Source organism: Periplaneta americana, chromosome 1 (genome assembly GCF_040183065.1).
Source record: "Periplaneta americana isolate PAMFEO1 chromosome 1, P.americana_PAMFEO1_priV1, whole genome shotgun sequence".
Lineage (NCBI taxonomy): Eukaryota > Metazoa > Arthropoda > Insecta > Blattodea > Blattidae > Periplaneta > Periplaneta americana.
The window spans coordinates 126,852,997-126,874,976 of record NC_091117.1 but is presented as its reverse complement, the minus strand read 5'-3'; the positions used below and the strand labels follow the sequence as shown (position 1 = coordinate 126,874,976).

Here is a 21,980-nt window from a genome sequence, read left to right as displayed (position 1 = left end):
TGAGTCGCCATTTTTAAACTTCCTGCGTTATGGATTTTTAAATCACTCGCCCACTTTTATTGTTGTTTCCGGTAAATTAAATTTTCAATTTTTTTTCTTGAAAATACCCTTTGATATGTGTGGAATGCATTGCATAACATTTTGTGGGTATTTGTGCCCTTATCGGATGTTGAGACGTCATTTTTAAACTTTCTGCGCTATGGATTTTTAAATCACACGCCCGCTTTTATCGGTTTCCAGTAACTTAATTTTTTTTTGCTACATTGCCAGACAAAAATGGACATCATTTCTGAACTATTAAAGATACATGCATGAAATTTAGAACACACATTCTTTAGACTATTAGGAAACTTTTCTCTGTAACAGAATTTTGTTAATTTATTTCATTTTAAAGATACGTCCGTTTGTTTGCAAGGAAGGAAATCAAAAAATTATTAAATTTTAATTTTTTATTTTAAAAACGTAGGGACTAATATCACAATTCTGTTACAGACAGTTTGTAGAACATGCTCTTGCAAATACATTGCAAAAAATTGCTTGAATCTATCTTTAAAACAGTTTAGATATATCTGTTTTAGTACAATCCTGCATTGGACATTTTTTTTTTCAAATTTGGGCCCCAAATAATTTTTTTTTTTTCAAAATACTTTTATTTGGTTGAGTTGCCACAGCTATGAGCTCTCTACATACAAAAAATTAATATTTTACACCAAATAGGAAAAAAGTTTTAAAAATACCATCCTCTCCCCTTAATACACAGTAAACAACTAATACATAATATACAATTACAATACACAATAAATAAAAATATAACGTAATTAATAAATGAACCTAAACTCATACTCTTTCACTTCACTCTCATCTTACTCACTGCACTATCACTATGACACATTTCACTGACACTTTAGAACATATTTCACTGATACTATATAACACATTTTACTGACACTATAGAATACATTTCATTAACATTATAAATTATCACTCATCGAAACTATTCACTGCCACTTAAACCGTAACTTCACTGACTCACCACGCTTCACAGATACAACAGTTCAAATAAGACAAACAGTTACACCCCTATTATTCCGTAGAATCATACTTATAAACAGAACTACATTAAATTTGAAAGTCATATTGAGATTTTGGCTTCAGATAAGTTGAAATTTATAATAAATATAGTTACATAGTTTCAGCCTGCAACTTATCAAATTATATTAGTACAGAATTAATTTTCTGTCACATCACATTACAAAGTTATATTTCCACAAATATATTCAACTTATATAAAGTCATCTTCAGGTGGTGAACACAATAAATAGCAAATAGAACATAGGTGATATACATTAGATGAACATTTGTGTGTATTATAAAAAAATTAAACATGTATAAAAACCATTATAACATATGTGTTCACAAGTGTGGTTCTAAGTCATATTAACATGCAATGAATAACATTTGTAATAAGTTAAAATAGTCTTGTAATATGGTGACTACACTTTAATTGATTCAAATATCGATCAGATTGAATACATATATTTGAAGTTTTTTTTAAAGATATTAAAATATTTAAAAGTTTTAAAAAACGACGGAATTATCCGCAAGTGATACAATATTCAAGCAAGCAAAGTCTATAAAAAGATGCAGGTCACATCAACTGTAAAGCAGCGATGAGATGGCTCCAACATCTGGATACATATTTTTCTTCTTACGCATTATGTCTATTACAGCTCATCGCTACGAGTGATTGAAAACATATGTAGAATGCCAATATCTGCATCTTTTCATAAACTTTGCTGGCTTGAATATTGTATCACTTGCGGATAATTCCGTCATTTTTTAAACTTTTAAATATTTTAATACTTTTTAAAAAACTTCAAATTCATGCATACAATCTGATCGAGAGTAGTTACACAACATCTAAAGAATCAATTAAAGTGTAGTCACTATATTACAAGACTATTTTAACTTATTACAAATGTTATTCATTGCATGTTAATATGACTTAGAACACACTTGTGTCCACATATTTTATAATGGTTTATATACATGTTTAATTTTTTTATAATGCAGATAAATTTTCACTAATGTATGTATTTGGTATTTATTGTGTTCACCACCTGAAGATGACTTTATATAAGTTGAAAATATTTGTGGAAATATAACTTTGTAATGTGACGTGATAGAAAATTAATTCTGTACTAATATAATTTGATAAGTTGCATACTGAAACTATATACCATAACTATATCTATTAGAACTATATTAAACTAAACAAATTTCTAATCTAAGACGCTTTTACACCCTATTTTGAATTAAATTACATTTCCAACCAAGGGAATAACTCGTCAGACTAAGTAAATAAGTTACATGTCACATTAAGTAACGTAACGTATCTTTTTTTATTTACACTTTATACATAAATGTTTAACTTATCTTTTAATCTCCTTAAGGAAGGACAACCCTCAAATACCGCTCCAGGAATTCATGAAAAATTAATTAGGCCTTCATGCATCTATTTAAAATTAACAATTTATAACTGAAGCCATATAGCCTACATATTCCTTTTATTAGACTTATACAAGAATTCACTTTGTGTGCAATACAGAAAACGAAATTTTGTCTTATTTGAAGCCTTGTATATGATTTAATTAATGTTTGCCATTTGAATACTGGTAAAAGAAAATTAATTACAGACAGCTAAAATATCATTGGCAAAATGACAAAAGAATTATGACTAAATTATTTCAAAGCGTGTAAAGCTTGGGTGTAAAGAAATTGTGTCATATTCATAGCATCGATTATTCTGTGCTTGAACATATTGTACTACTTTTATTCTGAGTTTTAGTAATGGTACCAATCTGATATTGTAGTAAACTTCTCTTCAAGAAATGTTAGTTGCAAGTTGAAACGTTTTACCTGACCCCTATGTCTGGTGAGGCTAGATGCTGACTTCAAGGTAACCTGCCTTTCTTTCACTGTAATTATATCAGTAGCTCTACTTCTTAATCATCAGAAGAACGGTGACATTTCGTTAATACGTTTTTGCTAAAATACCAGCAGTATACTGTCAAAAAGCCCAATGAAAATATTTTGCACAACATAATATGAGAAGAAAAAATACGCAATGTCTTACATTTTAATTGCATAAATAGATATAATTAAGAACAAAGACTGTCTGTAATTCTGCAGTTACGTCCGTTGAAGTTACAATTAGTGTTAACTTATGGTGCAATTAAAGTTTTAAACATAGTAATTTACTAGTTTAATTTTTTCAAGTATGTCACATATCACGTGGGCGGTTTATGTGTCGTCAGCGCTAACAGTGTCATAAAAGTTGGACTCTAGCTGTTTGATTGTCGAGTGACGTAATTTAGCTCTTTATCTCACGATATAAACCTGCAATTCTTTTAATTATATGACGAATAACATATGTACTACATTTTTATACATCTGGTTGTTTATTTTAAAATTTCTCATATACAACAAATAACTGATTAAAACAGTGCTAATACTGTATGATGTAAATAACCAACTTGACACATTTATATTTCCATTGCAGATAACTTTTTACTAGTAGGCCTGCTTCTGCTATCGACACTACTTTCATTCTTACTGTTGTTTCTACTACTGTTACCGCTACTGCTAGGAAAGTTAGTGATTTGACAGTAGAGAAATGCTTTTATCATCATTTTGCATATTTTCAAGAAAATAAACGGTACATATAATTAACATTTTTGTCACATTACACATTCTGTTGGAAAGATAGGTGATGATACTGTAATCGTTGCTATTCAGTTTCCACAGTCCTGTGGATAAGAGTTGTGTTTATATTTGTTGTTTTTCACTTTCCATAGGCCTAATCTTGTGCGGAAAAGAAGCAGTTGTAATGACAGTTTTCACGTTATACAGTCTCATGGGAAAAGAAGGTGATTATATTTATTGGTTCACTTTTCTCAGTTTTGTAGGAGAGACAAATGATTATAATTGATATATTCCATGCCCGGATTCGATTCCCGGTTGGGGAAAGTTGAGATTTTTTCCGGGGTTTTCCCTCAACCCAATATGAGCAAATGCTGGGTAACTTTCGGTGCTGGACCTCGGACTCATTTCACCGGCATTATCACCTTCATCTCATTCAGACGCTAAGTGACCTAAGATTTTGATAAAGCGTCGTAAAATAACCTACTAAAAATAATCTACTGGAAAGGTAGATGATTATACTTATCTTTTCTCATTCTACAGTCGTGGGAAAGAGAAGTAATTATAGGCTTAGTAGTCATATCTCATCGCAAATACAGTAGATGATTGTAATGACCTTATATTCAATTGGTAAATAGAAAATGATATAATTAGGCCTACCATTGATTTAAGTTCCTCAATATCACGGGGAACCACGTGGTTACAGTTTATATAGGCTTACTCTCTTATCTTTTATTTTATTTTATTATGTTATTTTACGACGCTGTATCAACATCTAGGTTATTTAGCTTCTGAATGATTTGAAGGTGATAATGCCAGTGAAATGAGTCCGGGATCCAACACCGAAAGTTACCCAGCATTAGCTCGTATTGGGTTGAGGGAAAAGCCCGGAAAAATCCTCAACCAGATAACTTGCCCCGACAGGGATTCGAACCCGGGCCACCTCATTTCGCGGCCAAACGCGCTGACCGTTACTACACAGGTGTGGACTATCTTATCTTTCGATAGTTACAACGAAAAGGGAGGCGATCTTGATTTTTCTCTTCTCGTCCCTCAGTCTCATGGCAAAAGAAAAGAGGCGAATATAAACGTTATGAATATATTCTTGCTAGTCTCATAGAGAAAAGAGGTGTCTACAATTAAAAAGACGCAATTACAATAATTATTATTTTTACTAGTCTCATAAATAGATGTAGTTACATTAGTTGTCATTATCATTGTTTTAGCCACATAGAGAGGCTAATGAAATTATTATCAGTACTATTGGCACGGAGACTCTTGAGGAAAGGGGCGATGATAATTTTAATTAATTTTGTCTGAACCACTTATAAAAAGAGGTGATTGAAATTGTTAGCAATTTTCCTATCTCGTAGCTCCGTGGAGAAAGAGGCGATTACAATGAAATTGTCATTACTTTTGCTAGTCTCATAAAAAGAAGACGATTACAATTGTTAATATTTTACTAGTCTCATAAAAAGGCGGCGATTACAATTGTCTTCATTTTTGCTAATTTCATAAAAAATATAAAATAGGCGGTTACAATTACTTTAAATTTTTCTAGTCTCATAATGTTCATAAGATAGAGGATATTACAATAATTGTCGTCATTTTTGCTATCCTCATAAAAAGAGATTGTCATTATTTTTGCTGGTTTTGCAAGAAAGAGGCGGTTACGATTGCCACTATTTTTACTAGTTTTATAGAAAATAGTTGACCATAATTGACACTACGAGTATTTCTGATAGTCTCATAAAAAGAGGCGTTTACAATTGCCATTATTTTTGCAAGTTTTAAGGAAAAAAATTTGTTATTATTTCTGCTAGTCTCATAAAAAGAGACTATTAGAATTGCCATTATTTTTGCTAGCCTTATAAAAAAGAAGCGATTACAGTTATTAGTAATGTCATTATTTTTGCTAGTTTCATAAAAATAGAAAAAGTAATTGCCATCAATTTTGCTAGTCTCATAAAAAGGGGCGATTGCAATTATCACTTTTTTAGCAATTTTTATAGGAAGAAAAGGTGATTGTAGTTGTTACTATTACTCCTAGTCTTATAAAAAGAGACGCTTAGAATTGCGATTATTTTTGTTAGCCTTATAAAAAAGAAGCCATTACAGTTATTGTTATTATTATTATTATTATTATTATTATTATTATTATTATTATTATTATTATTATTACTAGTCTCATAAAAAAGGGCTATTAGAACTTCTCATTGTTATTATTTTCGCCATAGTACATATAAAAATATAATATTGAAATGATCAGTACTTTTGGCATAACCTCGAGTAGAAGAGTCGTTTACAATTTTTATTATTTTTGCTTAGAATATGTAAAAAGACATAATTGAAATTATCAGATAAGTTTGTCATACTGTAGGCTCGTGACCATTGCAATATTGTAATTACTTCCGTCAGAGTCTTATATAAAAAAGAAGCGATTACAATGTTTTTTTTTTTTTTTTTTTTTTTACATTCCATTGTCTCGTGGAGAAGATATGCGGTTATGATTAGCAAAGGAAAGATAGTCCATTATGAGAACATCAGTTTTTACTCCTTTAGTAGTCTCATGGCAAAGAGGAACTGTCATGATTGACATTATTGTGTCACTTTTCGCAGTGGCATGAAAGAGGAATGTGATAATCCCTTGGGAAAGAGAAGCTATTATGATTGACAAATCTCTTGAACTATAGGCAGAATTAAAGTTAAAAATTCTTTATCAATGCTTATAGACTTTATCGAATGAAGTTCCAAATTTAAATCAGTCTAAAATATTATCTGATATTATCCCCAACAAAATCATTTATCTTCATCATCACAATCGTAAACTTTATTATTTTATGCCATAAGCTGGTTTGTTTTCTATACATTAAAGGATCATAAATAAATAATTAACTAAATGAATGAATGAATTTATAAGTCAAAACATAAATACGTAAGTCTGTACATAAATACATAAGCCAATAGATAAATAAATAAATAAATAAATAAAATAAATAAATAAATAGTGTGCAGTCATCTTAAAATTCCTTTCTTATAGCCTAATCATGCTAGGCAGAAGATAAATTTGTCGTCAGAAGAAATGCTTTTCTGTAGGTAAAAATGTCTGTTGATTTTGTTGAGTCTAAACTATTTTGAGATGCTAATGTTGAAAAGGGTCTTTAATCCCCTTCGGGCCAAAGCTGGAATATTCTTAAGAAAGGTCCGCTCTCTTTTGAAGTGTTTGCCCGTTAACTGCCATCGCCATCATCTCACAGAACATCTTGTGATTAAACAGTAATCATAGGCCTCCGGTGTTAGAGGGACACCTGAACCATACTTCAGCCCTCGCTACTACCAATTTTACGAAATATTCCCACTTTACATTGAGCTTCATATACCTAGAGTAAGGAAACAACACGTGTCAAATTTTGATCAGGTTTCTTTTAACAATTACCATTGTACAACTTTCTTTTCTTAAAATTACAAACGATTCCAGTATGTGTCTATTTCTTCTTAATAATTCTAATGATATTATAGAATATGAAATATTCAGCGTTTAGCCATTTTGGCCTGCTACAAATTATGTGAAAATGCAGTTTGTCTTAGAAACGAAGTCAGAGATGTAAAATTATTCGTTTACTGTTTAACAATCGTCTGATACATTGTTTGTGTAGCTTAACTTCACAGAATAATGCAATAGTATAGCCTAATATTGGAAACTATAAGAAAGTAAGAAATGAAGACATTGAATTTTGGCCTAACCCAATACACGTAAGTTATTTAAGAAAGACTTCTTAAATAAGCTTCTTTACTTCTTCTTTGTCTTCCCAGGCATATTCTTCTAGCCTTCTCTCTCTCATAGTTGACAGAATTCCCTGTTGCATTGTTATTTTTGTTTCTCTCCATTTTTTAAGATAATCTCTCATCCAGCATTCTTCTGAGATGATCAGTCCGGTTTTCTTTATTTAGCTTTTAATTAATCAATGTATTTATTTATTTATTTATTTTGCGATAAGAAGAAGCTGGCATGCTGCATCAACCTCCAACCTGGAGGACCAGCAAACCATTTCATTATTGTTAACAGATAATGTTGCGCTCGCATTTAGTCCTAGTCTTAAACGACTCTCTTTCTTATTGTGAACTGACTACTCGCTTCGAGTATAAAGTTACATCGGTGCCAATTGTAAAAAAAGGATAATGATGCGTTGGCGTCTGAACGATATAATTGGTTTTTAACACCAGATATCTGAATTCAGAAAGTCATGCAGAAATTTCATTTCAAATTGATCTAATTTGCACCAATCATTAAGTATACAAAGTATAATAATAATAATAATAATAATAATAATAATAATAATAATAATAATAATAATAATCATAATAATAATCATAATAATAATCATAATAATAATAATAATAATAATAATAATAATAATAATAATCCGTGGCGCTACAACCCGTGAAGTGCCTAGACCGACCAGCCGGCTGCTGGCTTCACGCCCATATGCCAAAGCAGAGGTGGACGATCATCCAACCAGAATGGAGGTATCGTGTGGTGAGCACGATGATCCCCCCAGCCGTTATAGTTAGCTTTCGCAACCGGATTTCGCTACCTATCGTAGCTCCCCAAGTGCATCACAATGCTGGGTGAGCACCGGTCCCATACACTGGCCTAAATTTCATGAGAAAATTTCTTCTCCCATGAGGACTCGAACCAGCGCGCATTCCGTAACGCGAGTCATAGGCAGGATGCCTTAGACCAATACGCCACGGCGCGGGACTGTAAAGTACAAAGAGAACGTTATTTATGTTGTAGTTTTAATTCATTTGTTCAAACTCTGTACTGAAAATTAGTAGGCACAACTCGATATAACGCATACGAAATACACTTGCTTTCTTAATATACACTACTAATAGTCTTTGTTCATAAAAGTAACACAGAATGGTGATTTATTTTCAATTGACCCTACATATATATATATTTTTTCACTACCTTGTGTTTTATACGATCAGGCCTATATAAGAACTGAAATTATTGATATTGACACTATGTCTCCGAAATGCCTTCGTTAGAGAAATTAATTATTATTAACATAATTATGGTCCACACCTGTGGAGTAACGGTCAGCGCTTCTGGCCGCGAAACCAGGTGGCCCGGGTTCGATTCCCGGTAGGGGCAAGTTACCTGGTTGAGGTTTTTTCCGGTATTTTCCCTCAACCCAATACGAGCAAATGCTGGGTAACTTTCGGTGCTGGATCCCGGACTCATTTCACCGGCATTATCACCTTCATTTCATTCTGACGCTAAATAACCTAGATGTTGATACAGCGTCGTAAAATAACCCAATAAAATAAAAAAAATTAATTAACATAATTATGCATCTTACTGGACATTAATGTATTTATACCAGTTAGGTCTGCTTTAAAAAAATAAGTTGTTTCCTTAGCCGTTACGAAAATAGAACAATTGAACATTTTATCTTTCTGTAGAGAAGCAACTCATAACTTTATAATTACCATGTCTCCAATTGTAAACCTGAATAGCCTATATATAATTTATTATTTAAGTAAAATAGGTTAACTTATTTCTTTCAGTTAAAACTAAATGACTTACTTGTGCAATACAAAAAACCCATCTTCTTACTTGGATGAATAGTGTGTGTGTGTGTGTGTGTGTGTGTGTGTGTGTGTGTGTGTGTGTGTGTGTGTGTCTATGCCCACCCACTTCACTTTGCGTGATTCGGGTTCCACATACTGCGGATAGATGACAGGACTGTAAACCCATTTTCAAATTGCACACCACTTCGGCAGGCCACATTGTGCATGATGTGTAGGCTATCTGTGAAGAGTTATATCGTGTACTTGGGTGAGTGTATGTTCAGTGTTCGTGTAAGTATAGTGTAGGGAATGGGTGAGAATGATGATGACGGTGAGGAAGTGAGAAGGGAAACTCGGTGCCGGCACGTAGCCTACTCCTGTCGAATAGCACCAAGAGGGCCGCCAGGCTTAACGTCCCCATACGACGGACGAATCACTATCAACAGTGACATAAGCCTTCCCTTCATATGCACTGCGGAGAGATTTGGGATTTAACCCAGGCATACTGGTGCACAATTTAGTGATTAGAAGTTGTGCACCGCCACCTCTCCCAGTCCCGAGGGAATAGAATCCGGACCAACTAGTAAATGATTTCTTTTGTGTGAGTTTTTAATTGTTGTTCGTCAACTGTCCGAAGACAGGTTTAAACCTCACAAGTGACACCAATAAGCCATCACTCATGAGATAACTAAGCCAGTAGGGTAGGGTAGCTAGTTTCTTTCACATATATCGCCGACTAGCTACATATTACACTAATCAGACTTCAGATGTGTACAAACAATTGTTCTTCCTCTGACACATATCGTCAAGTGAGATGTACTACCTGATAATAGATATAGGCCTACATACCAGGCAGAGCCTCAATCAGAGGAATAATTTTGAATATTACATACAAATCAACTAATAATAATAATAATAATAATAATAATAATAATAATAATAATAATAATGATCCATCGCGCGACAGCCTATGAAGCGCCAAAGACGATCAGCTGACTCCTGGCCTCACGTCACATGTCTCACAAACAAAAATTCTCGTGGGGGCAGATAAAAAAAGTTATTTTTTTTTCTTCCACCATGTTAATAATGTCAAAGCAGTTTTGATCACTCGAGCGCAATTACAAGAGCCGGAAAAAATGTTTCCCTGGGCCGTTTGCAAAGAGAAAACAAAATTACATAGAAAGATTTATTGGAACAGATATAGCAATTGTTGAGCTATTTTTCAACATATTTCCCGCCGGAATTGAGACATTTATCATACCGTTGGATCAACTTTTGTATCCATGTGTCGTAGAAGTCTGCCACCTGGGATCGGAACCAGTGTATGACAGTCGTCTGCACCTCTCTGTCTATACGATGATAAGACAAATGTCTCAATTCCAGTGTGGAATATGTTGAAATAATAGCTCAACAGTTGCTGTATCTGATCCAATAATTTTTTCCAGTGAAATTGTTTTTTTTCTGTAAACGACCCGAGGGAAACATTTTTTCCGGTCCTCGTAATTGTGCTCAAGTGGCCAAAATTTGTAAAAGCACTTGTTTTGACAATATTAACATGGTGTAAGAAAAAAAAAAATATCTTTCCCCGTGAGAATGTTTGCTTGTCAGCAGAAGTGAACGATCACCAAACTAGTACGGGGTGACGTGTGGCTATTGCCAGACATCGTACATTTCAAAGCGCGCAGAAATCAAAATAATGCTTCTGCGATCAGTCTGGATTAGGAATTACGTCATTTGGCTTGAGTCTACGTAAGAGTGCGGATCTGCTCCTTGAAGTACGGTTTACTCTAAATAGTTTAATCTAGCATTGTTTTATTTCTACTACGTCAGTGTAGTTTAGATTAATTTTAAAGTGTAAAATGGCCTACCTTTCTTTCACGCCTCTCATTATCAGTTAGTGAGTGTGGAATAATGACATCATGTGCGATTCAAGAATGAAATCGTTATGTTTAGTATGTTGCCACACTATAGCACGATAATGTATCCCAGCTATTATAGTTGGCTTACGAAACTGGGTTTCGCTACTCACCATTGCTCCCCAAATTCATCAAAATTTTGGGTGATAACCGGTTTCATACACTGATCGAGTTCTCATTGAAAAATTCCCCCTCCCCTACACGAACCAACACTCATTTCATTCATCTAGTCCAAGACATGATGCCTTAGACCACCCAGGTACGACTCGAGACAACTAAAAACAATATTATTTGTGAAATGTTGAAGAACTGGCATGTTGCGAAATGCGCAAAACGTATAGGCCTAATATGAGAATGTGTGTCATATGTTACATGTGTCAGTATAATTTTCATAGCTAATTATATTACATGAATGAAATAAATTAAGAAGGCAGTAGGCCTATATTTTTCCGACATTGAACTCGAGACCTCTGGTACTTAGCCACACTCGCCATCATTGCTTTATAATAAGGAAACCATACTGATTTTTAGTGTTGAAAAGTAGCCTAGTTTTGCTAAGATTTAAAACTAGCCAAACGCTTATCTCCGTATTAAGTGCGTCAGTGTTTACATAAAGTCCACGTTGATTATTAAACCAGAGTTTAGTAAGCGCAGATTAGTCAGACGTTACTGGCAAATCACACTGGAAACAAAGATAATTCCCTTTGCAAAGAGCCTTGTGATTACGTACGTCGTGTTCGGTAACCGAGCCGTTCAAGTCAGGCTGTTATTAGAGTGCAAGGTGGGGAACAACGGAATACGATGAATATCCAGGGGCCGAGAAAATGACTCTAGATGAAATTAATAACCAGCTCAAGTAGCTGAGAGAGGAGTGCGGTAAATTTGGAAAATTAGGTGCTTATTAGGAGCGGTTGGCTACATTTTATTAGGCTTAATACCCGCGTTCGCTGGGCGCCTGCTGTTTACTGAAATAACACGGCTTCCCTAATATGGAGAAAAGTGAGTGGCGTGTTTCTTTACAAATTTCTGAGCCGTGAAGTCAAATGTATAACAATAATTACTATCGGAAGTAACAATAATAAAATACGTTCATTCAACGAAACACATGGTTTTGCGACAATGAGAACTCCTTTCTGTCCTTGTTCACCATAAAATATCGGTTCATGACCAATTCTGAGATTAAATACTGCAAATTTGTATAAGAACTGTTAAAATGTTTAATTCCGTAAGGGAAGCCAGCCGGCCGAGAACTTTCATATTTTAGGCTAAGGACTAGGCCTGTAGCCTATTAATTTTGTGAAGTTTTCTGAACAAAATAATATATAATATTTTATAAGATTATGAAACAAACATTTAATGCATTCCTTTTGCACCACAAAAGAGACAAACCTTTGTTTTATCAAAAATATTTTCGTAATTAGAATCTCTGCTTATTTTGTTGATGAAACGTGACTTAACTAGTTGGCTGGATTTTTATAACAGTAAGAAGGTGATCCTGCCCTTTAGTATAATTTTATTATAGTACACTGGACTCTCACTTTGAGAGAGGAACAGAGATTAAGGATTTTTAAGAATAAGGTTCTTAGGAAAATTTTTGGGGCTAAGAATGATGAAGTTACAGGAGAATGGAGAAAATTACACAACACAGAAGTGCACGGATTGTATTCTTCACCTGACATAATTAGGAACATTAAATCCAGACGTTTGAGATGGGCAGGGCATGTAGCACATATGGGCGAATCCAGAAATGCATATAGAGTGTTAGTTGGAAGGCCGGAGGTAAAAAGACCTTTTAGGAGGCCGAGACGTAGATAGGAGGATAATATTAAAATGGATTTGAGGAAAGTGGGATATGATGATAGAGACTGGATTAATCTTGCACAGGATAGAAACCGATGGCGGGCTTATGTGAGGGCAGGAATGAACCTCCGGGTTCCTTGAAAGCCAGTAAGTAATAACACTGGGTTGCAAAAGAAATGCCGAGTCGAAATCGTTATCGATTTTGAAATATCATCGTGTTACGACGACTTCGCATATGAAACAATAAAAATAGAGACACACACAAGGCAGTGCATATAAACTCTATTACAAACACATCTGAACTGACCTGAATTTTCTAAATACTTTTTATTTCATGCAAAGCAGAAATGTGTGGTTAAATATTTAAATTAGATTCAATTTTCAGTTCTGTATCTGTATTTATAATAAAACGTTATATTTATCTTTATAATAAAATTGTTACTTGTTTGTTAGTACAAAATGAAACGTAACTGACCACGGTGTCAACTGCCAAGGGTAAAGGAGTCAGTTTTTATGCGGAATGTCCTAAGACAAATTCCTGGATATTCAATAAAAAAAGCCTGTCATCATCTGAATATATTAATACGGTGAGTATGTCATGTAACCTCCTGCAGTACGGTCAGTCCCAGGTACAGCATTCAACACAACCTGTTGCCACAACCCAGGCTGTGACGAGACTGAAACACTAGGACATGTGTTGGGTTTCTGCCGAAAGCCTGAGTTACCGCGGAACAACCGCCATCACAGGGTAAGGACAATGCTTGCTGACATCCTAAGACAACAAGGATTAGAAGTCCATGAAGAAGTGCATTGTATCGCAGGAGATGATTCAACAGGACGAGCGGACATTGTTGTCATTGATAGAAAAAATAACACAGGAACAATACTAGACCCGCCTATAGGGTTTGAAAGATGCACAGCAGCCAGAACTTTACTGATGTTGAAAAGAGAATCATCTATGAACCTTGCATTCCTTATTTTAGCAAGCAGTGTAAATTATGGTTAATCATTAGTCAGTACACGGACTTCTTTTTTGCAGTTCGTGGTACCATCTCCAAATACATCTGTAACCTTTTAAAATCAAAGGGATTCACATTTTACAATGTTGAGAAAATCGTTAGAGAAATTCTAAAGGACTCAATTCAAATTTTGCAGTTTCATCTCTGTTTCAAGTAATATGATTCACTTTAATTTTCTTTTGAAATTTATTGTATGTATTTTCATTGTTTCATTGTAAACTTTTATAATATGTATTTGTTTTCTTGATCCTTGTGGTCACTCTTATTAAAGGGCAGATGATTTTATTTTATAAATTCAATGTGTGTGTATGTATGTATATATATATATATATATATATGATATTGTAACAATGGCAACATGCATAGATAATAAGAAAGGCTGTGAAATATCTTGTAAACTGCAGTTTCACTATTTTCGTGTAGTATTTTTATTATAAATGTTGTAAAATAAAAGTATATGAATAATTTAAAATCAATTCACATTAAATAATGACGTGAACATGTTATAAAAGTCATTTATTTATTTAAGGCCTACATGTTTTTAAAAACTAATCTCAGGAAAATAGTTTTCCACCTCGCAATGTTTCTAAAAGCCTCGGAAAACGATATAATTTCGTATCGGCATTTCTTTTGCAGCTCAGTGTACAAAATTGTGAGCCTTCACTTGTGTTCTTATTTCATTCTTAGCTAGGCGCATTCTCTCACCCACATCAGCTGACTACGCTAAGATCTACTGCAAACCCAGGTTTTCCATGTAGGCAACCCCTCACACACCTAGCCCGGCACCCTCCACGCTTCACCACCCGGTGATAGAATGCTATGGAATAGGAACAAGTGGAGAGTTGATGCAATGTTCTAAATGCGTATATATTAGGGAAACGGGAGAATCTCTGGAAAAATCTCAACTGCGGACTTTCACTTGAAAAATCCCAAGCCATACCTGTATTCAAACCCGGGCCGGTTGGGTGACAGGACGAAAGTCAGATCACAGCCACCGCAGGGGTTGGGTATGCCCCATTTTCTCTTAAACTTCTTAATGTAGAAATTTGAAGTTGTCAGCATTTATCACGTGGTAATAGGCTAAAATTAGGTAGGCCTACATAGAACATCAATTACAAGTATGTAGGCCTAATTAATAGAGTCATGGGAGAAAACAAGGAATGTTAATATTTTTTTTACCGATTTTAAGGTATAAACTCACCGGTATAGTTTATTATATAGGTGGCAGCTGGAAATACAGAACTTCCAATCACAAAAATGTTTAAAAATGAAATGTTGGTATAAGGTAACGTTAAACATTTGGTAAACCGGATAAAAACCAGGAATGTTAAGATATTAAAACTTATTTTTTTTTCATTAATTAATTAATTTATTTATTTATTCATTCATTCATTCATTCATTCATTCATTCATTCATTCATTCATTCATTCATTTATTATATTCCATAGATCTTACATGAGCAATGCCGCTTTAAGATGTGGAACAAGTCAAAATTTTACAATATTACAATTACAATTTTTACAAATTTTTACAATATTTTACAATTTTTACAATTTAGTAATTTTCTACAATGTTGAGGTGAGGTCCGAGGATTTGCCAAAAGATTACCCTGCATTTGCCTTTTGGTTGGGGAAAACCTCGGAAAAACCCAACCAGGTAATCAAATCAAAGGGGTAAAATGAAGTGATACCGAGGACTCGCCATAGATCATCCGGCTTCAGTCCCACGGCTGGGGAAAACCTCGGAAGAAACCATTCATTGAGACCAAAGGGGGATCCAAACCAAGCCCGAACGCAGCTCCGGATCAGCAGCCCAGCGAATCTGCCGACTGAGCTACATCGATGGCTCTACTAAATATATACAATACATAGCCAATCAGATTATTAAATTTACAAACGCAAACGATCATTCATCAGTTGAGCTATAAGTATAATACAAAACAAGTAAGTTAATTAAATTTAAGGCATACACAATTCAATCAGTTGTGATATACAGAAATTGATAATACATATCATGCAAACTACATCAAATTACAAACACAAACAATTTATCAATAGAGCTATACAGATTACTGTTCAATTTAAAGCATATACAATTCAATACTGCTGTTTTGTGACATTCGCTGTTTCCTACCAATACCTCTTCTTTATCTTATTTATAACATTATACCTTTTGTTTGACCGATTTACAGTCTAGGGTGTCTTTGTACCAACATTAGACTCTTTCACAGTGCGGGTTTCCTTGATCATGTGGTCATCACGATGCAGGGCCACTGCAGAGATGTCACAGGGCAAGTACAAGACAAGATACACAGCCATGTGGAATGGAGATAAACCTTCGCTCACGCAGGGAATCGAACTACAGTCCGCAAGGTTGGAAGCACACACTGTCCATAGAAGTGGACAAAACTACATACAGTATATTATACTGTATAACTCAAAATTATTTCCAAAATATGCTTCAGTTCAATATGTAAGTTTTGTAGGTCTTTATAATATAATATATTTGCTATACGTTCTAGAACAATGATTTTACTAAACTAAATAGCCTAGTAATAGGTACAAACAATCAATAGTAAAGAAAATGATTATTATTTGCTGATATAGCCAACAGGTCATACATTTAATATTCTTAACATGGACAGCATAGGGATGTCTGACTAAGAGATTTTTATCATTCCTTTGTTGGTGTGGCTGTCCGAAGTCCCGTTTATCTTTGAAATTATAAAACAAAGTTTGCTTTTGGCATAAAAAACGTGATGTTTTCATAACGTGTTCTTGATATAGTTTCTTATATTTTAAAAGTTCATTAACCATGTCCGTTTCTCCCAGTTGTTTCCTACCCCATCATTTCTCATATATTATCTTTATTGTTATACTAAACCTCATAAAGTATATCTGTGCTACTTTCCAGACGTCTCTTATCGCGCAGTTTCAGAACATATGTTTTGATCCCTTATTTCAGAGCTGGTTGATTCAGAAGTTCATAAACAGGAACCTAATATTTATTTAACAGTGAACTAAGTAGCAAGAAAAATATCATACTTCAAAATGAAGTCCATTGTTTTTATGACAGTTTGCCATCTTTCTGCTAATGGATTTTTTTTCGCAAACTGTTCTTTGGAGGTAAATATTTTTGTAATGACGTAAGAAAAACATTAAAATCAATGAACTGCTGTTCACGTAAGAAATGAGTCTTATCTGGCGTGAATGATAATGTGAAGGTGCAATGTTTGAAATATCAGCTTGATATATCACAATCTCAGTACCTTCCAGTTCTGGAATCTTCGCTTCTGCCAAAATAGTAATCAGTAGAACCGGATGAAGCGAAATCACATTGGTAAATAATTCGCTTCCTGATGACGATTGCCGTATGTAAAACATCCTACAGGTTATACAATGCAGTTGTTGAGAATACAGATCCGCATTAAAGGATCGAGCATGCAAAAGTATTTGGAAATGATGTGTATCTTCAACATATTATGCAGTATTGTGCCCAACGTCATTTTGTCGATGCTCACACGAGTTATGCTTGTTGGTTATGGGGTATCCATTGCTTTCATTTGTTTGAATTTCATTAAAAAATCAAATTTTGTTGAATATTACAATGATTTTCCAAAATCTATTAGCTGCAGGATTTTTGAGTAGATGGTGGCAGTTATCAACCCTGTATGGTTAGTGTATGGATTTTGTCAAGGTCATAAAAAACTCAAGCTTCCTCAAATGGCGGAAGACAATTTATTGCAAAAGAGTGTTATTGGCATCTTAAGGTGCCTTACATTATTCTTCTTCTTCTCCTTCTTCTTCTTCTTCTTCTTCTTCTTCTTCTTCTTCTTCTTCTTCTTCTTCTTCTTCTTCTTCTAATACAGCTCGCAGAGCTACATTACTATCGACAGAGCTTTGGCTGTCACACTGATATACAACACAACATTCAATGAAACGACTGAACCAATTCGATGCAGTATCTCTGTGTATTACAGTCTCACCTTCAATTAGAAAATTTAATCGGTATCTGTTTTGTCCTTAGGCTTACACCTTTTTTTTTATTAAGCATTCCAAACCCAACTTTAGAATGTGTGTTTCGTTATTAGGCCTACAGTGGTTAAGCAAGAACACATTGAAATATAATAATAATAATAATAGTAATAGTAATAATAATAATAATAATAATAATAATAATAAACATCTATATCAGATTCGAGGCAGAGGAACAGCCCGCTGAAGTCCACGCAGAAAAATGTGGAATTTATGAGCCTACAGTTCCATTCTATTTGGAGAAATATCACCTCACCTCCATTGAAGTACTGTCTTCCTCCGACGAGTTTAGCGCTGGGACCTGAGGTATTCTTGCCATCGGTGCGGGGGGGGGGGTTGAGGTAGATTCTTTTGTTGCTACAGTCAAGCCGAGCCGAGCGGAGTGGGAAATATAATCGTCCAAAAATATGCAGTCTTCAGTTTGTTGTAGTGTGTGACTGTGTGCACGTGTTAGGTACTCTATATACGAGTGAAATGTTTTCAGTATGACTGTACTTCCTTCCAGACTGCCGCTATCACTGTTCCCTCCCACTCCAGTAACGCGCTAGGCTAGTCGGAACCGCATTCCTCTCAGCACTAAACTCCTCAGAGGATGACTAGGTGGACTAATGGTTAGCGCTAGGGGCACAATATCTCGCCTCTTTGTCAGTTTCTGCAAGAAGTTCCAGCTGAACAACGACTTCATTCGTGATGTTTCCCTTACTGCTGTCAGAGGATCACTTGCCATTTTAAAATACCACCTGTACTTTGTTTCCTAAAAAGGAAGAGCTAATGTCTAATCTGTTTACTATGTTTAGGCCTATTATACATATGCTATTATATTTCCTGTTCTTAATTTGCCTTTTTTTGTTCGCTCCCTACATTTCTCTTTTGTGCTCTTTCCTGTCTAATTTCAGTTTTGTTTTCACTCTGTGTGTTAGTTATGCTTTGTCCAATGAGGCAGTCCCGTTATTGGGAAAGCTGAAAGAGTGTCTTTCTAAATAACATTTAGAAAATATTCATAAATCGTCCACACTTGTGCAGTAACGGTTAGCGCGTCTGACTGCGGGTTCGCATCCCGGTTGGGTCAAGTTACCTTTGAGGTTTTTTCCGGGGTTTCCTTCTCAACCCAATATGAGCAGATGCTGGGTAATTGGACCCCGGATTCATTTCACCGGCATTATCACCTTCATCTCATTCAGACTCTAAATAAGCTGAGATGTTGATATAGCGTCGTAAAATAACACATTAAAAGATGAAGGTGATGGTGTTGCAGCTGATGGTGATATTGGTGGAGATAGTTACATTGATGGTGACAGTGATATTAGAATAATGTTATTGGTGTTGTGTTAATAGTGGTGTTGATGGTGGTAATTGTTCGATAGTAGCGTTGTTGTTGATGGCAATGGCACTGATGACGTTGATGATGACGATGCTTCAGTAACAGTGGAGAGAGAATGGCAACGGAAGCTACGTAAGTATCTGGGGAAACCTGTTTTACACCCGTTCGCCCACCATGAATGCTGCAGAATCTGCCGGAAATGGAATCCATTTTCGTCTCTTGGAAGACTAGGCCTATTAGCAGAACACACGAAGTCTGAGGTCTTGATGTCCTAATTGTCTTGTGCTATGACTACCACTACACTAAAATTTGTTAATTCGTAGATGTCTATTAATCAGTAAATGTTCTCTGGTCTAAAATGGGCCATCTTCAAATTTTGTAAACGACTATTATTATTATTATTATTATTATTATTATTATTATTATTATTATTATTATTATTATTATTACACATTATACATTGGGGCCTTTACAAGTTTTATTATTTAAAGATGATAGACGTATATGCAAAAGAATAAGTTCTGTCTTTTATTTGCTGATGATCTCAAAATCTTTCGCATAATCAATAGTTCGGCTGATTGCCAAATTCTTCAAAACGATATTAACTCAATTATACTATCGTCTGTTGAAAATGGAATGAAAATTAATGAAACAAAAGCTTTTGTCATTTCCTACTCACGAAAAACTGTTTCCTCAAAATTTAATTATTCTCTTAATAATGTCAGTATAATTTATTAGAAAAGACTGCGTTAAATATCTTGGTGTTTTTACTCGATTCTAAATTATATTTTCATGATCATGTTCAATATATTTATAACCATTTAATAAGAATGCTTGGTTTAATTAGGTCTATAACTTATTATTTTTCTACTCCAGCGTCTCTATTAATTTTATACTATGCTTTGGTTAGATCTAAACTTGTATATGCGTCTGTACTCTGGAATTCCATTACCGGTACTTCAGCTGATGAGCACTTGGGGCAGGGCATGGTTGCACCCCACGGTCAGGTAAGATGCAGCAAATAAAAAATGGTCCCTGTTTTGCGGGCGTAGTTACGCCCCGTTTCCATCATGTAGAGAAAAGGGGCATGGCATAGTTGCGCCCCGGTGAAATAGATAGAGAAAAAGACATTACGGGAACTCGAGCTTCGTAATCAATCAACCTTATTGATTTCTTATTCGATTTAATATTCATTATCGACACCGTTAAAATGAACACCATGGAGTTGGCAGTACTTTATTAACTGTTTTTCTACTGTTTATGCAGTGATTATCGATAGCCTAACGTAAAAATGAACACCATGAAGTTGGCAGTACTTTATTAACTGTTTTTCTACTGTTTATGCAGTGATTATGATAGCCTACCGTAAAAATGAACACCATGAAGTTGGCAGTACTTTATTAACTGACATATTCAAATGAGTGACTCGTTGGAATATGAGGCCTAAGCAATCTTGACATTTTATTAGTGATTTTCATACCGTCTGTAGCGCATAGTGAGGTTAATTTACCATTATAATATTTTTAAGTAATTTATTTATTTTATGGCGATCACTTTCGTCTGTACTATGCCCATCGGGGCGCAACTATGCCATGTCCATTCTGCTACCTGATTTCTTCGGGCGCAAATATGCCATGTCCATTCTGCTACCTGATTTCTTCGGGGCGCAACTATGCCTAGGCCTCCCAATTGACCGCGGGTCGCAACTATGCCATACCGCAACTGATTCGTCGAAATTGGAAAATATTCAAAGAAAATTTATTTCCTTATGTGCTTTTCGATTTATATCCATTTCCTCTGTTTTTAATTATGAGATAAGCTGCAAATATTTTAATATTGTTGTAGCTATATTCCAGACGTCTAGATCTTGATTATTTAATTTTTTCAAGGTTATCGAGAGTGATATTGATTGTGAATCTATCATAAGCAATATCAGCCTTCGTATTCCTACTAAGGGATTAAGATTTCAAAAACATTTTTACATCAGAAATTCAAAATCTTTTCTCCGGTCTGTAGATGCATAAAATATGCAAATTTGCATGGGATGAACTTGTATCCATTTAATGTATGGTATAGATTATTTATTGATATGTATGTCCTTTTGTTCTCATTATTTTTATTTATATATTGTTTATATATACAGTAATTTAATTATTCTCGTTTATCATTTATATCCTTTGTATCTTCTGTCTTTGTAATGTGCTGAACTATAATTCGCCTATGGCTCTTGTCCAGCAGACAAAAATTATTGTTATTTCTATTACTATTATGAAGAATAATATTTTGGCTCTAGTGTAAACTAGTTTAGGCCCTAACCTTATGAATTTTTGTTTGCGTGAATCCGTAAATATTAATATTAGGCTTACAACTACTTTAAATTATTATTTTGGTGAAGATTTAAAAAATGCTATACGAAGAGGCTATTACACCGTTCGAGGATTGCTTTTTATTGATATGCCTATTATAAATTTGTCTTTAAGAAATTATGAGAAGTTAACTTTGTAAGATCGTTTTAAAAACTATTGCAATTTCTGTGACTGCAAATCTAGTATTCTATTACAATGCTCTTAATTCTCGGAATGGACTGATTGGTACTGATGCTGGAAA

At 34.5% G+C, this 21,980-nt stretch overlaps 1 long non-coding RNA gene across 1 annotated transcript in view; it reads left to right on the top strand.

The window, feature by feature from the left end:
- Positions 1–17,004, top strand: part of LOC138700628 (uncharacterized) — a 901,578-nt gene extending 884,574 nt beyond the window's left edge. The window contains exon 5 of the long non-coding RNA XR_011332403.1: positions 16,249–17,004. This is a non-coding gene — a long non-coding RNA (uncharacterized lncRNA). The remainder of the gene's footprint in view (positions 1–16,248) is intronic.
- The last annotated feature ends 4,976 nt before the right edge of the window (positions 17,005–21,980 follow it).